This window comes from Leuresthes tenuis, unplaced genomic scaffold (genome assembly GCF_036924035.1).
Source record: "Leuresthes tenuis unplaced genomic scaffold, fLeuTen1.0.hap1 SCAF_5, whole genome shotgun sequence".
Classification (NCBI taxonomy): domain Eukaryota; kingdom Metazoa; phylum Chordata; class Actinopteri; order Atheriniformes; family Atherinopsidae; genus Leuresthes; species Leuresthes tenuis.
Window position 1 is genome coordinate 24,861,824 of NW_027325359.1, and position 18,155 is coordinate 24,879,978.

Genomic DNA, 18,155 nt, shown 5'->3' on the forward strand with positions numbered 1-18,155 from the left:
AGCTTTTCGGCTACAAGAAGGATTGAATGTCCGACCATAGTTTGTAAAAAGCGGGTAAGAAAAGGTTCGAATGCCCGACTATACACCATCAAAAGCGGAAGCGGAGGTGTTCCGCTGTAAGACGGTGTGAATGTCCAACCATAGTTGGTAAAAAGCGGGTAAGAAAAGGTTAAACTACCCGACTGTACACAATCAATAGCGTGAGTGGAGTTGTTCGGCTACAAGAAGGTGTGAAAGTCCGACCATGGTTTGTAAAAAGCGGGTAAGAAAAGGTTCGAATTCCCGAATATATACCATCAAAAGCGGAAGCGGAGGTGTTCGGTTGCAAGAAGGTTTGAACGTCCGACCAAAGTTTGTAAAAAGCAGTTAAGAAAAGCGTCGAATATCCAACCAAACAAAATCAAAAGCGGGAGCAGAGCTGTTCGACTGCAAGTAGGTGTGAATGTCCAGCCATAATTACTCACAAACGGGTAAGAAAAGCTAGTATTGCCAGACCATACATGATCAAAACAGGGAGCGGAGGTGGTTCAGCTGCAACGTGTGAATGTCTTACTATAGTTTGTAAAAAGCGGGTAAGACAAGGTGCGAATGCCCAACAATGTATGATCAAAAGAGGGAGCGGAGGTGTTCGGCTACAAGAAGGTGTGAAAGTCCGACCATGGTTTGTAAAAAGCAGGTAAGAAAAGGTTCGAATGCCCGAACATACACCATCAAAAGAGGGAGCGGACGTGTTCCGCTGTAAGAAGGTGTGAATGTCCGACCATAGTTGGTAAAAAGCGGGTAAGAAAAGGTTAAAATACCCGACTGTACACAATCAATAGCGGGAGCAGAGTTGTTCGGCTACAAGAAGGTGTGAAAGTCCACCCATGGTATGTAAAAAGCGGGTAACAAAAGGTTCGAATGCCCAAATATGTACCATCAAAAGCGGAAGCAGAGGTGTTCGACTGCAAGTAGGTGTGAATATCAGATCATATGCAAAAAGTTGATGAGAAAGGGTGAGAATGCCTGACTAAACACCATCAAATGCGGGAGCGGAAGTGTTTGGCTGTGAGTAGGTGTGAATGTCCGACCATAATTGCTGAAAAATGTGTTAGAAAAGGTAAGAATGCTGGACCATACATCATCAAAAGCGGGAGAGGTGGTGTTCGGCTGCAAGAAGGTGTGAAAGTCCGACCATGGTTTGTAAAAAGCGGGTAAGAAAAGGTTTGAATGCCCGAATATACACCATCAAAAGTGGAAGCGGAATTGTTCGGCTGCAAGAAGGTGTGAACGTCCGACCAGTTTGTAAAAAGCAGTGAAAAGCGAGAAAAAGCTTTTCGTTAGTTTTGCATGATTTGGGATTTTGCTTATAAAATGCATTCCTTCACTCAAACTATGTTAAAACTGATTTGTCCTTCATATTTACCTTGTCTAGAAAGATTTAAACAAAAAAAAACCCCAACGTACTTTGCAGTAAAAGAAAGAGCAAATCTAAGATCTAAAAGTTTCAGGAATCCGAGTATAAGCTTGCTTTCATGAGTTCTTCACGATTTCGGATTTTGCTACAAAATGAATTGCTTTGCTCAAACCAAGTTAAACCTGCTTTGTCCTTCCATATTTATCAATGTCGAGATAGATTTAAACAAAACAAAGAAAACACGTTGTACTTTGCAATATAACAAATAGCAACACTGAAGGATCAGGAATCCGAGAATAAGCTTTTCATGTGTTGTGCATGTTTTGAGATTTTGTTTTAAAATGAATTCCTTCACTCAAACTATGTTAAAACTGCTTTGACATTGATAAATATGAAGACAAAGCAATTTTAACTTGGTTTGAGCAAAGCAATTCATTTTATAGGAAAATCCGAAATCATGCAGAACGTATGAAAATAAGCTTATTCTCGGATTCCTGTTCCTTCAGTGTTGCTCTTTCTTCTACTGCAATATACAATGTTGTTCTTTGTTGAAGTCGATCTAGACATTGATAAATATGAAGTTAAAAGCAGTTTTAACATAGTTTGAGTGAAGGAATTCATTTTATAGCAAAATCCCAAATCATGCAGAACGTATGAAAAGAAGCTTATTCTCGGATTCCTGTTCCTTCAGTGTCTCTCTTTCTTCTACTGCAATATACAATGTTGTTCTTTGTTGAAGTCGATCTAGACATTGATAAATATGAAGGACAAAGTAGTTTTCACTTGGTTTGAGTGAAGGAATTCATTTTATACATAAAATCCCAAATCATGCAGAACGTATGAAAGTAAGCTTATTCTCGGATTCCTGTTCCTTCAGTGTTGCTCTTTCTTCTACTGCAATATACAATGTTGTTCTTTGTTGAAGTCGATCTAGACATTGATAAATATGAAGGACAAAGTAGTTTTCACTTGGTTTGAGTGAAGGAATTCATTTTATACATAAAATCCCAAATCATGCAGAACGTATGAAAGTAAGCTTATTCTCGGATTCCTGTTCCTTCAGTGTTGCTCTTTCTTCTACTGCAATATACAATGTTGTTCTTTGTTGAAGTCGATCTAGACATTGATAAATATGAAGGTAAAAGCAGTTTTAACATAGTTTGAGTGAAGGAATTCATTTTATAGCAAAATCCCAAATCATGCAGAACGTATGAAAATAAGCTTATTCTCGGATTCCTGATCCTTCAGTGTCTCTCTTTCTTCTACTGCAAAATCTAATGTTGTTCTTTGTTGAAGTCGATCTAGACATTGATAAATATGAAGGTAAAAGCCGTTTTACCATAGTTTGATTGAAGGAATGCATTTTATAAGCAAAATCCCAAATCATGCAGAACTCATGAAAAGCTTTTTCTCGGATTTCTGAACCTTTCTTTCTTTTACTGCAAAATACTACGTTGTTTTTTGTTCAAATCTATCTAGACATTTATAAATACCAGCCGAACATCTCTGCTGCCGCTTTTGATAATTTATGGTTTGGTATTCTTACCTTTTCTTACCCGTTTGTGAGTAATTATGGCTGGATATTCACACCTTCTTGCAGCCGAACACCACCTCTCCCGCTTTTGATGATGTATGGGCTGGCATTCTTACCTTTTCTAACACATTTTTCAGCAACTAGGGTGGGACATTCACACCTACTCACAGACAAACACCTCCGCTCTCGCATTTGATGGTGTATAGTAGGGCATTCTCACCCTTTCTCATCAGCTTTTTGCAAATTATGATCTGACATTCACACCTACTGCTTTTTACAAACTATGGTCAGACATTCACACCGTCTTACAGTGCAACACCTCCGCTCCCGCTTTTGATGGTGTATAGTCGGGCATTCAAACCTTTCTTACCCGCTTTTTACAAACTTTGGTCGGACATTCAGACCTTCTTGTAGCCGAAAACCTCCGCTCCCTCTTTTGATCATACATTGTCGGGCATTCGCACCTTTTCTTACCCGCTTTTTACAAACCATGGTGAGACTTTCACACCTTCTTGTAGCCGAACACATCCGCTCCCGCTATTGATTGTGTACAGTCGGATATTTGAACCTTTTCTTACCTTCTTTTTACCAACTATGGTTGGGCATTCACACCTATTTACAGCGGAACATGTCCGGTCTGTCTTTTGATGGTGTATGTTCGGGCATTCGAAGCTTTTCTTACCCGCTTTTTACAAACTATGCTCGGACATTCAAACCTTCTTGTAGCCGAACACATCCACTCCTGCTTTTGATGATGTATGGTTGGGCATTGGAACCTACTCGTTGCCCGCTATTCATTAATTATGGGTGGACATTAAAACCTTGTCGCAGCCAAACACGTCCGCTCCCTGTTTTGATCATGTATGGTTGGACATTCGCACCTTTTCTCACCCGCTTTTTGCAAACAATGGTCAGCAATTCATAGCTTCCTCTCCACCATACTTGTATGGTGGAATATTCACACCCACTTGCATCCGAAGACCTCCGCCCCCACTTTTGTTGATATTTAGTCGGTCATTCGCACCTTACCCGCTTTTGGCAAACTATGGCCTTCTTGCAGCCAAACACCTCTGATCTCGCTTTTGATGATGTAAGGTTGGGCATTCAGACCTTGCTTCACATGCTTTTCACCAAATATAGTCGGACATTCACACCTTCTTGCAGCCGAACACTTCCGCTCCACCTTTTAGTGTTCTATAACACCTTTTTTTCACCGCATTTTATAGATTATGGTTGGAAATTCTCAAACACTCTCATCCGAAGACTTCTCCTCTCGCTTTTGTTAATATATTTGTACTTTAGTCGGACATTCACACCTTCTTGCAGCTGAACCAACTCCGCTCCCTGTTTTGATCATGTATGGTCTGGCAATACTACCTTTTCTTACCCGTTTGTGAGTAATTATGGCTGGACATTCACACCTACTTTCAGCAGAACACCACTTCTCTCGCTTTTGATGATGTATGGACCGGCATTCTTACCTTTTCTAACACATTTTTCAGCAATTATGGTCGGAGATTCACACCTACTCACAGACGAACAACTCCGCTCCCGCATTTGATGGTGTATAGTTGGGCATTCTCACCCTTTCTCATCAGCTTTTTGCAAATTATGATCTGACATCCCTCCCTCCTGAGCTGTCACCTTATCGTGGTGGGGGAGTTTGCGTGCCCCAATGAGTCCGGGAGCTATGTTGCTCGGGGCTTTAAGCCCCTGGTAGGGTCACCCAAGGCAAGCAGATCCTAGATGAGGGACCAGACAAAGAACAGCTCAAAAGACCCCTTATGATGAACAAAAAATTTGGACCTCGTGATCCCTTGCCCGGATATGGGACACCGGGGCCTCCCCCCGGAGCCAGGCCCGGGGGTGGGGCCCGGCAGCGGGCGCCTGGTGGCCGGGTCTTTGCCCATGGGGCTCGGTCGGGCATAGCCCGAAATGATGACGTGGGTCCCCCTTCCGACGGGCTCACCACCCGTGGGAGGGGCCAAGGGGGTCGGGTGCGATGTGAGCTGGGTAGCGGCCGAAGGCAGAGGCCTTGGCGGTCTGATCCTCGGCTACTGAAGCTAGCTCTTGGGACGTGGAATGTCACCTCTCTGTTGGGGAAGGAGCCGGAGCTGGTGCGCGAGGCTGAGCGGTTCCGGCTAGATATAGTCGGACTCACCTCGACGCACGGCTTGGGCTCTGGAACCAGTCCTCTTGAGAGGGGTTGGACTCTCTTCCACTCTGGAGTTGCCCGTGGTGAGAGGCGCAGAGCAGGTGTGGGCATACTTATTGCCCCCCGGCTGTGTGCCAGTACATTGGGGTTTACCCCAGTGAACGAGAGGGTAGCCTCCCTCCGCCTTCGGGTGGGGGGACGAGTCCTGACTGTTGTTTGTGCCTATGCGCCAAACAGCAGTTCAGAGTACCCACCCTTTTTGGAGTCTCTGGGGGAGGCACTGGAGAATGCTCCTACCGGAGACTCCCTCGTTCTGCTGGGGGACTTCAATGCTCACGTGGGCAATGACAGTGAGACCTGGAGGGGTGTGATTGGGAGGAACGGCCCCCCCGATCTGAACCAGAGTGGTGTTATGTTGTTGGACTTCTGTGCTGGTCATGGACTGTCCATAACGAACACCATGTTCAGACATAAGGGTGTCCATATGTGCACTTGGCACCAGGACACCCTTGGCCGCAGTTCGATGATCGACTTTGTGGTTGTATCATCGGACTTGCGGCCGTATGTCCTGGACACTCGGGTGAAGAGAGGGGCGGAGCTGTCAACTGATCACCACCTGGTGGTGAGTTGGCTCCGCTGGTGGGGGAGGATGCCGATCAGACCTGGCAGGCCCAAACGTATTGTGAGGGTCTGCTGGGAGCGTTTGTCAGAATCCCCCGTCAGAAGGAGCTTTAACTCCCACCTCCGGCAGAGCTTCAACCATATCCCGGGGGAGGTGGGGGACATTGAGTCCGAATGGGCCATGTTCCGTGACTCCATTGCCGAGGCAGCTGATCGGAGTTGTGGCCGTAAGGTGGTCGGTGCCTGTCGTGGCGGCAACCCTCGAACCTGCTGGTGGACACCAGTGGTGAGGGAAGCCGTCAAGCTGAAGAAGGAGTCCTATCGGGCCTTTTTGGCCAGTGGGACCCTGGAAGCAGCTGATAGGTACCGACAGGCCAGACGGGCTGCGGCTTCGGCGGTTGCTGAGAAAAAAACTCGGGCCTGGGAGGAGTTCGGTGAGACCATGGAGAACGATTTCCGGACGGCCTCGAAGAGATTCTGGTCCACCATCCGGCGTCTCAGGGGGGGGAAGCGGCTCACAGTCAACACTGTTTACAGTGGGGACGGGGCTTTGCTGACCTCAACTAGGGATGTTGTGAGTCGGTGGGGGGAGTACTTCGAGGAACTCCTCAATCCTACCAACACGTGCTCGGAAGAGGCAGAGTCGGAGAGCTCGGAGACGGGGCCTCCCATTTCTGGGGCTGAGGTTGCCGAGGTGGTCAAAAAGCTCCTCGGTGGCAAGGGCCCGGGGGTGGATGAGGTCCGTCCTGAGTTTCTCAAGGCTCTGGATGTTGTAGGGCTGTCTTGGCTGACACGCCTCTGCAGCATTGCGTGGACATCGGGGACAGTGCCTCTGGACTGGCAGATTGGGGTGGTGGTCCCCCTCTTTAAAAAGGGGGACCGGAGGGTGTGTTCCAACTATAGGGGTATCACACTCCTCAGCCTCCCTGGTAAGGTCTATTCGGGGGTATTGGAGAGGAGGATCCGTCGGATAATCGAGCCTCGGATTCAGGAGATGCAGTGTGGCTTTCGTCCTGGCCGTGGAACAGTGGACCAGCTCTATACCCTCGGCAGGATCCTGGAGGGTGCATGGGAGTTCGCCCAACCAGTCTACATGTGTTTTGTGGACTTGGAGAAAGCGTTCGACCGTGTCCCTCGTGGAGTCCTGTGGGGGGTGCTCCGGGAATATGGAGTGCCGGACCCCTTGATAGGGTCCGTTCGGTCTCTGTATGACCGGTGCCAGAGTTTGGTCCGCATTGCCAGCAGTAAGTCGGATACGTTTCCGGTGAGAGTTGGACTCCGTCAGGGCTGCCCTTTGTCACCGATTCTGTTCCTAACTTTTATGGACAGAATTTCTAGGCGCAGCCAGGGCGTTGAGGGTGTCCGATTTGGCGACCTCAGAATCGGGTCTCTGCTTTTTGCAGATGATGTGGTTCTGTTAGCGTCGTCAGGCCGTGACCTTCAGCTCTCACTGGAGCGATTCGCAGCCGAGTGTGAAGCGGCTGGGATGAGAATCAGCACCTCCAAATCCGAGACTATGGTTCTCAGCCGGAAAAGGGTGGAATGCTCTCTCCGGGTCGGGAATGAGATCCTTCCCCAAGTGGAGGAGTTCAAGTATCTCGGGGTCTTGTTCACGAGTGAGGGACGAATGGAGCGGGAGATTGACGGGCGGATCGGTGCGGCGTCTGCAGTGTTGCGGGCTCTGCACCGACCCGTCGTTGTGAAGAGGGAGCTGAGCCAGAAGGCGAAGCTCTCTACTTACTGGTCAATCTACGTTCCCATCCTCACCTATGGTCACGAGTTGTGGGTAGTGACCGAAAGAACAAGATCGCGAATACAAGCGGCCGAAATGGGTTTCCTCCGCAGGGTGTCTGGGCTCTCCCTTAGAGATAGGGTGAGAAGCTCAGTCATCCGGGAGGGGCTCGGAGTAGAACCGCTGCTCCTCCGCATTGAGAGGAGTCAGATGAGGTGGCTCGGGCATCTGGTTAGGATGCCCCCTGGGCGCCTCCCTGGGGAGGTGTTCCGGGCACGTCCCACTGGGAGGAGACCCCGGGGAAGACCCAGGACACGCTGGGGAGACTATGTCTCTCGGCTGGCCTGGGAACGCCTCGGGGTCCCCCCGGAAGAGCTGGAGGAAGTGGCCGGGGACAGAGACGTCTGGGTTTCTCTGCTCAAGCTGCTGCCCCCGCGACCCGACCCCCGGATAAGCGGCAGATGATGGATGGATGGATGGATCTGACATCCACACCTACTTGCAGTCGAACAGTTCTGCTCCCGCTTTTGATTATGTTTGGTTGGATATTCGAACCTTTTCTTAACTGCTTTTTACAAACTTTGGTTGGACGTTCACACCTTCTTGTAGCCAAACACATCTACAGCTGCTTTTGATGATGTATGGTTGGGCATTCGCACCATTTTTTTCCCCTTTTTTCAGGAATTATGGGTGGATATTCACATCTTCTTGCAGCGGAACACCTCCTCTCCCACTTATGATCATGTGCGGTTTGATTTTCGAAATTTTTACTTTCATGTTTTCTAGCAATTATTGATGGACATTCAGACCTTCTTGCAGCTGAACACCTCCGCTCCCGCTTTTGATCATACATTGTTGGGCATTCGCACCTTGTCTTACCAGATTTTTACAAACTTTAGTCGAACATTCACACCTTCTTGCAGCTGAACACCTCCGCTCCCGCTTTTGATGGTGTAAAGTCGGGCTTTCGAGCCTTTTCTTACCCGGTTTTTAGAAATTATGGCTGGACATTCAGACCTTGCAGCCAAACACCTCCGCTCCCTCTTTTGATCATACATGGCAAATGGATTTAATTTTAACAAGTCAGGGGTGAAACTGTTCACCTCCAACATATTTTATTTCCTACGTCATCCATCTGTGCTCGGGGCCAAGGCTGAGATAAACAAGGAGTTATCTCATAGAGAGGAACAAACAAATCCCAGCAGAAACCTTGAGGAGGAACTCCATCTGCCCCCACCCAAGAGGAACTTTGGAAAGGAGAGACATCAGAGGCAAGAAGAGAGGTCTTTATTTGCCCCAAACCCTCTCAACAGCACTAATGACCAGGACCAGGGACCAGGACCAGGACCTTCCCCAGCCCCCCAAACCCCTGACAGGTCATTGTGCTCCTCACCCTCCCTTTCTCCCTCCTCCTCCCCTCACCTGAAATTCACTGAGGAGATGATGGAACGGGTCAATGCTGGGCTTAGATCTACCCCCCAGCCCAATCCCTTTTTATCCCCCATAAACCCCCCACCAAAGCGGCCAAAGGTTCCCCGCCGAGCCCCGCCCCTACTAGAGCAGCCGAAGCGACGGAGCCCAGCCCCACCCCCTTCTGTCCCTTCACGCTGCCACCATGTACTGTCTCCGCAGTCTGATGTGTGATGTGTGAGGGGTCCAGGCTGTGTGAATTCTGACAGTCGTGACTTTTCCCAGGACAAGCTGGGACCCTGTTTATTAGAAGATCTTAAAATTTCTGTACTTTTAGGTGACAGAAGGAGAAATGTGACCCAGTCAAAACACAGAGAGTTGCACTCAAAAAGATCTTTAAATAAAGTAAACATACCTTGTGTGCCACAGACTGCACCCAAACACGAGTGGGCAAATAATACCTCTAAAACACTTAAGTTGGCTTTATTAAATGTTAGGTCTTTAGCTGGGAAAACATTCTTAATTGATGATTTTATCACTGAGCACACCCTGGATTTTATGTTTTTAACTGAAACTTGGTTGGAACAAAATAACAGTGCTGCTGTTCTTATTGAGTCAACCCCTCCTGGTTACAGTTTTATCAGCGAGGCCAGAGTGAGCAGGAGAGGAGGAGGGGTCGCAGTCTTATTCAATGAATCCTTTCAATGTAAGCAGTTATCTCCTGGAAGTTTTCAGTCCTTTGAATATATGGCTATACAGGTGAAGGCCTCACCCAGTGTCCTGTTTCTGAATATTTACAGGCCCCCTAAATACTGTTCAGATTTTTCTGAAGACCTCAGTGAACTGCTGTCTATGATCTGTGTTGATTTTGACTGTATAATTATTGTTGGTGATTTTAACATCCATATGGACAATCCTCAGGACAGAGGGACTAAAGACCTGAGTAACACTCTGGACAACTTTGGGCTGACTCAGCATATAACAGAGCCTACGCACAATAGGGGGCACACTCTAGACTTAGTGATCTCCAAGGGTCTAAGCATTTCAAAGATTACTGTGTCTGATGTGGGCCTGTCTGACCATTCCTGTGTTTTCTTTGAGAGTACGATTTCAGTGCACACAAATGTCTCAACAGCAGTGATCTCAAAACTGAAAACAGTAGTAAGATCTTTAACCAGGTTTTCTCCTTAGCACCTGCCCTGTCCGGGGGTTCAGTCAGTGAGCTCGTCAGTAGCTTTAATACTAAAATGTTAAATGTTATGGATACTATTGCTCCCATTAAGGTGAAGGTTATCTCTGGAAGGAAGAAGTCTCCATGGCGAAATTCCACACTGGTGAAAAATGGGAAAAGAGTGTGTCGGAAAGCTGAGCGCAGATGGAGAAAAACAAATCTCCAGGTTCATTATGACATCTATAAAGAGAAACTTCACTCTTATAATTTACAACTGAGGAATGCAAGGAAATCCTACTTCCCTGACATCATCACCAAAAACAGTCATAATGCTCGGGCCTTATTTGCTACAGTTGACAGGCTAACAAACCCTCCTGTGTCAGTGGTAAATGAACTCCATTCCACCATGGCCTGCAATGACTTTGCCAAATTCTTCATAGACAAAGTCCAAAATATTAGACAAGCAGTTGGTACATCAGCAGCAGGTTCAGCATATGTACTGTGTCCACCGAAAACCGGTTTAAACACCATGACACTATTTCAACCCATTAACAGTAAAGACCTGGAGGACATCTTACGTCACCTGAAGTCCTCCTCTTGCTGTTTAGACATCCTACCAACAGGTTTTTTCAAAGGGGTCTCAAAGACTTTGGAGTCAGACCTGTTACTGATTGTGAACCTGTCCTTAACGTCAGGTGTGTTTCCAGAGCCACTAAAAACAGCTGTAATTAAACCTCTGCTGAAAAAGGACAATCTTGATAAGACGCAAATGAACAACTACAGGCCCATCTCAAATCTCCCATTTTTAAGTAAGATCATTGAAAAAGCGGTTTTTCAACAGCTTAATTACTTTTTAACACAAAATAACTGCTATGATACCTTCCAGTCAGGCTTTAGACAGCACCACAGCACTGAGACTGCTCTGACCAAAGTGTTTAATGACATATGTCTGAACACAGACAGTGGAAAAATGTCAGTCTTAGTTTTACTGGATCTCAGTGCTGCCTTTGATACAGTTGACCACAATATATTACTCAAACAACTGGAGAACTGGGCTGGTCTTTCCGGAACTGTACTAAACTGGTTCAAAACATACTTAGAGAACAGGAAGTACTTTGTGTCAATAGGTAACTTTACATCTGAGCAGACAAGAATCACAAGTTCCCCAAGGTTCCATCCTGGGACCTCTTCTGTTTAACATCTACATGCTCCCACTGGCACAGATTATAAAAAACAACCAAATAAACTACCATAGCTATGCAGATGACACACAGATGTATATAACAATGTCACCAGGAGACAGAGGGCCTGTACAGGCCCTTGGAAAATGCATTGAGGAGATTAATGACTGGATGTGCCACAACTTCCTCCAGCTAAACAAAAACAAAACTGAGGTAATTGTCTTTGGAGCCAAAGATAAACGATTGAAAGTCACCACAGAGCTTCAATCTATAAATCTAAAAACGACCAACCAGGCCAGAAATCTGGGTGTAGTGATGGACTCAGACCTAAATTTGGACAAACACATTAAGGCATTAACAAAGTCAGCCTACTATCACCTTAAGAATATATCAAGGCTAAAAGATCTGATGTCTCAGCAGGACCTGGAAAAACTAGTCCATGCATTCATCTTTAGTAGGCTTGATTATTGTAATAGCATCTTTACAGGTCTGCCTAAAAAGTCAGTTAGACAACTGCAGCTCATCCAGAACTCAGCTGCTCGAGTCCTCACTAAGACCAAAAAAGTGGAGCACATCACAGTCCAGCTCTCAAGTCTTTACACTGGCTGCCTGTCCATCAGAGGATAGACTTTAAAGTTCTGATGCTGGTCTATAAAGCTCTGAATGGTCAAGGACCAAAATACATCAGTGACCTCCTGACCCACTATGAACCTTCCAGACCCCTCAGGTCATCTGGATCCGGTATTTTATCAGTTCCCAGAGTCAAAACCAGACATGGAGAAGCTGCATTCAGCTTCTATGCTCCACATGTCTGGAACAAAGTCCCAGAAAGCCTCAGATCAGCTGAAACACTCAGTGTATTTAAGTCCAGGTTGAAGACACATCTATTTTCAGCTGCATTTGAATAAGCTTGAGTTTCAAAACGGAATCATGTTTTAACTATTGATTTTATCTTTCATATATATAATTTTTTCTGATTTTATCTATTGTTCTTATTTCCTTCTTTTGTTTAAATTTTAAATCATGCTTTTTATTTCTTCTGTTTTAATGTCTCTGTGAAGCACTTTGAATCACCTTGTTGTTGAATTGTGCTATACAAATATACTTGCCTTGTCTTGCCTTGCCTTACATTGTCGGGCATTCGCACCTTGTCTTACCCGCTTTTTACAAACTATAGTCAGACATCCACACCTTCTTGCAGCTGAACCACCTCCGCTTACTGTTTTGATCATGTATGGTCTGGCAATACTACCTTTTCTTACCCGTTTGTGAGTAATTATGGCTGGACATTCACACCTACTTTCAGCAGAACACCACCTCTCTCGCTTTTGATGATGTATGGACCGGCATTCTTACCTTTTCTAACACATTTTTCAGCAATTATGTTCGGAGATTCACACCTACTCACAGACGAACAACTCCGCTCCCGCATTTGATGGTGTATAGTCGGGCATTCTCACCCTTTCTCATCAGCTTTTTGCAAATTATGATCTGACATCCACACCTACTTGCAGTCGAACAGTTCTGCTCCCGCTTTTGATTATGTTTGGTTGGATATTCGAACCTTTTCTTAACTGCTTTTTACAAACTTTGGTTGGACGTTCACACCTTCTTGTAGCCGAACACATCCACAGCTGCTTTTGATGATGTATGGTTGGGCATTCGCACCTTTTTTTTACCCATTTTTCAGGAATTATGGGTGGATATTCACACCTTCTTGCAGCTGAACACCTCCTCTCCCACTTATGATCATGTGCGGTTTGATTTTAGAAATTTTTACTTTCATGTTTTCTAGCAATTATTGATGGACATTCACACCTTCTTGCAGCTGAACACCTCCTCTCCCACTTATGATCATGCGCGGTTTGATATTAGAAATTTTTACTTTCATGTTTTCTAGCAATTATTGATGGACATTCAGACCTTCTTTGCAGCTGAACACCTCCGCTCCCGCTTTTGATCATACATTGTCGGGCATTCATAACTTGTCTTACCAGATTTTTACAAACTTTAGTCGAACATTCACACCTTCTTGCAGCTGAACACCTCCGCTCCCGCTTTTGATGGTGTAAAGTCGGGCTTTCGAGCCTTTTCTTACCCGGTTTTTAGAAATTATGGTTGGATATTCAGACCTTGCAGCCGAACACCTCCGCTCCCTCTTTTGATCATACATTGTCGGGCATTCGCACCTTGTCTTACCCGCTTTTTACAAACTATAGTCAGACATTCACACGTTGCAGCTGAACCACCTCCGCTCCCTGTTTTGATCATGTATGGAGTGGCAATACTACCTTTTCTTACCCATTTGTGAGTAATTATGGCTGGACATTCACACCTACTTGCAGTCGAACAGCTCTGCTCCTGCTTTTGATTTTGTTTGGTTGGATATTCCAACCTTTTCTTAACTGCTTTTTACAAACTTTGGTCGGACGTTCACACCTTCTTGCAACCGAACACCTCCGCTTCCGCTTTTGATGGTATATATTCGGGAATTCGAACATTATCTTACCCGTTTTTTACAAACCATGGTCGGACTTTCACACCTTCTTGTAGCCGAACAACTCCACTCCCGCTATTGATTGTGTACAGTCGTGTAGTTTAACCTTTTCTTACCCGCTTTTTACCAACTATGGTCGGACATTCACACCGTCTACAGCGGAACACCTCCGCTTCCGCTTTTGATGGTGTATAGTCGGGCATTCGAACCTTTTCTTACCCGCTTTTTACAAACTATGGTCGGACATTCAAACCTTCTTGTAGCCGAAAAGCTCCGCTCCCTCTTTTGATCATACATTGTCGGGCATTTGCACCTTTTCTTACCCGCTTTTTACAAACCATGGTCGGACTGTCACACCTTCTTGTAGCCGAACAGATCTGCTCCCGCTATTGATTGTGTACAGTCGGGTTTTTTTAACCTTTTCTTACCCGCTTTTTACCAACTCTGGTCGGACATTCACACCTTCTTACAGCGGAACACCTCCGCTCCCTCTTTTGATGGTGTATGTTCGGGCATTCGAACCTTTTCTTACCCGCTTTTTACAAACTATGCTCGGACATTCAAACCTTCTTATAGCCGAACACATCCACTCCTGCTTTTGATGATGTGTGGTTGGGCATTCGAACCCACTTCTTGCCCGCTTTTCATTAATTATGGGTGGACATTCACACCTTGTCGCAGCCAAACACCTCCGCTCCCTGTTTTGATGGTGTATGGTTGGACATTCGCACCTTTTCTCACCCGCTTTTTGCAAACTATGGTCAGCAATTCACAGCTTCCTCTCCACCATACTTGTATGGTAGGATATTCACACCCACTTGCATCCGAAGACCTCCGCCCCCACTTTTGTTGATATTTAGTCGGTCATTCGCACCTTACCCGCTTTTGGCAAACTATGGCCTTCTTGCAGCCAAACACCTCTGATCTCGCTTTTGATGATGTAAGGTTGGGCATTCAGACCTTGCTTCCCCTGCTTTTCACCAAATATAGTCGGACATTCACACCTTCTTGCAGCCGAACACTTCCGCTCCACCTTTTAGTGTTCTATCACACCTTTTTTTCACCGCATTTTATAGATTATGGTTGGAAATTCTCAACCACTCTCATCCGAAGACCTCTCCTCCCGCTTTTGTTAATATATTTGAACTTTAGTCGGACATTCACACCTTCTTGCAGCTGAACCACCTCCGCTCCCTGTTTTTATCATGTATGGTCTGGCAATACTACTTTTTCTTACCCGTTTGTGAGTAATTATGGCTGGACATTCACACCTACTTTCAGCAGAACACCACCTCTCTCGCTTTTGATGATGTATGGACCGGCATTCTTACCTTTTCTAACACATTTTTCAGCAATTATGGTCGGAGATTCACACCTACTCACAGACAAACAACTCCGCTCCCGCATTTGATGGTGTATAGTTGTTGTTTTGCAAATTATGATCTGACATTCACACTTACTTGCAGTCGAACAGTTCTGCTCCCGCTTTTGATTATGTTTGGTTGGATATTCGAAACTTTTCTTAACTGCTTTTTACAAACTTTGGTTGGACGTTCAAACCCTCTTGTAGCCGAACACATCCACAGCTGCTTTTGATGATGTATGGTTGGGTATTCGCACCTTTTTTTTACCCATTTTTCAGGAATTATGGGTGGATATTCACATCTTCTTGCAGCTGAACACCTCCTCTCCCACTTATGATCATGTGCGGTTTGATTTTCGAAATTTTTACTTTATTTTTTTCTAGCAATTATTGATGGACATTCAGACCTTCTTGCAGCTGAACACCTCCGCTCCCGCTTTTGATCATACATTGTCGGGCATTCGCACCTTGTCTTACCAGATTTTTACAAACTTTAGTCGAACATTCACACCTTCTTGCAGCTGAACACCTCCGCTCCCTCTTTTGATTATACATTGTCGGGCATTCGCACCTTGTCTTACCCGCTTTTTACAAACTATAGTCAGACATTCACACGTTGCAGCTGAACCACCTCCGCTCCCTGTTTTGATCATGTATGGTCTGGCAATACTACCTTTTCTTACCCGATTGTGAGTAATTATGGCTGGACATTCACACCTACTTTCAGCAGAACACCACCTCTCTCGCTTTTGATGATGTATGGACCGGCATTCTTACCTTTTCTAACACATTTTTCAGCAATTATGGTCGGAGATTCACACCTACTCACAGACAAACAACTCCGCTCCCGCATTTGATGGTGTATAGTCGGGCATTCTCACCCTTTCTCATCAGCTTTTTGCAAATCATGATCTGACATCCACACCTACTTGCAGTCGAAGAGTTCTGCTCCCGCTTTTGATTATGTTTGGTTGGATATTCGAACCTTTTCTTAACTGCTTTTTACAAACTTTGGTTGGACGTTCACACCTTCTTGTAGCCGAACACATCCACAGCTGCTTTTGATGATGTATGGTTGGGCATTCGCACCTTTTTTTTACCCATTTTTCAGGAATTATGGGTGGATATTCACACCTTCTTGCAGCTGAACACCTCCTCTCCCACTTATGATCATGTGTGGTTTGATTTTAGAAATTTTTACTTTCATGTTTTCTAGCAATTATTGATGGACATTCAGACCTGCTTGCAGATGAACACCTCCGCTCCCGCTTTTGATCATACATTGTCGGACATTCATACCTTGTCTTACCAGATTTTTACAAACTTTAGTCGAACATTCACACCTTCTTGCAGCTGAACACCTCCGCTCCCGCTTTTGATGGTGTAAAGTCGGGCTTTCGAGCCTTTTCTTACCCGGTTTTTAGAAATTATGGTTGGATATTCAGACCTTGCAGCCGAACACCTCCGCTCCCACTTTTGATCATACATTGTCGGGCATTCGCACCTTGTCTTACCCGCTTTTTACAAACTATAGTCAGACATTCACACGTTGCAGCTGAACCACCTCCGCTCCCTGTTTTGATCATGTATGGAGTGGCAATACTACCTTTTCTTACCCGTTTGTGAGTAATTATGGCTGGACATTCACACCTACTTGCAGTCGAACAGCTCTGCTCCTGCTTTTGATTTTGTTTGGTTGGATATTCGAACCTTTTCTTAACTGCTTTTTACAAACTTTGGTCGGACGTTCACACCTTCTTGCAACCGAACACCTCCGCTTCCGCTTTTGATGGTATATATTCGGGAATTCGAACCTTTTCTTACCCGTTTTTTACAAACCATGGTCGGACTTTCACACCTTCTTGTAGCCGAACAACTCCACTCCCGCTATTGATTGTGTACAGTCGTGTAGTTTAACCTTTTCTTACCCGCTTTTTAACAACTATGGTCGGACATTCACACCGTCTACAGCGGAACACCTCCGCTTCCGCTTTTGATGGTGTATAGTCCGGCATTCGAACCTTTTCTTACCCGCTTTTTACAAACTATGGTCGGACATTCAAACCTTCTTGTAGCCGAAAAGCTCCGCTCCCTCTTTTGATCATACATTGTCGGGCATTTGCACCTTTTCTTACCCGCTTTTTACAAACCATGGTCGGACTGTCACACCTTCTTGTAGCCGAACACATCTGCTCCCGCTATTGATTGTGTACAGTCGGGTTTTTTAACCTTTTCTTACCCGCTTTTTACCAACTCTGGTCGGACATTCACACCTTCTTACAGCGGAACACCTCCGCTCCCTCTTTTGATGGTGTATGTTCAGGCATTCGAACCTTTTCTTACCCGCTTTTTACAAATTATGCTCGGACATTCAAACCTTCTTATAGCCGAACACATCCACTCCTGCTTTTGATGATGAGTGGTTGGGCATTCGAACCTACTTCTTGCCCGCTTTTCATTAATTATGGGTGGACATTCACACCTTGTCGCAGCCAAACACCTCCGCTCCCTGTTTTGATGGTGTATGGTTGGACATTCGCACCTTTTCTCACCCGCTTTTTGCAAACTATGGTCAGCAATTCACAGCTTCCTCTCCACCATACTTGTATGGTGGGATATTCACACCCACTTGCATCCGAAGACCTCCGCCCCCACTTTTGTTGATATTTAGTCGGTCATTCGCACCTTACCCGCTTTTGGCAAACTATGGCCTTCTTGCAGCCAAACACCTCTGATCTCGCTTTTGATGATGTAAGGTTGGGCATTCAGACCTTGCTTCACCTGCTTTTCACCAAATATAGTCGGACATTCACACCTTCTTGCAGCCGAACACTTCCGCTCCACCTTTTAGTGTTCTATCACACCTTTTTTTCACCGCATTTTATAGATTATGGTTGGAAATTCTCAACCACTCTATCCGAAGACCTCTCCTCCCGCTTTTGTTAATATATTTGAACTTTAGTCAGACATTCACACCTTCTTGCAGCTGAACCACCTCCGCTCCCTGTTTTGATCATGTATGGTCTGGCAATACTACTTTTTCTTACCCGTTTGTGAGTAATTATGGCTGGACATTCACACCTACTTTCAGCAGA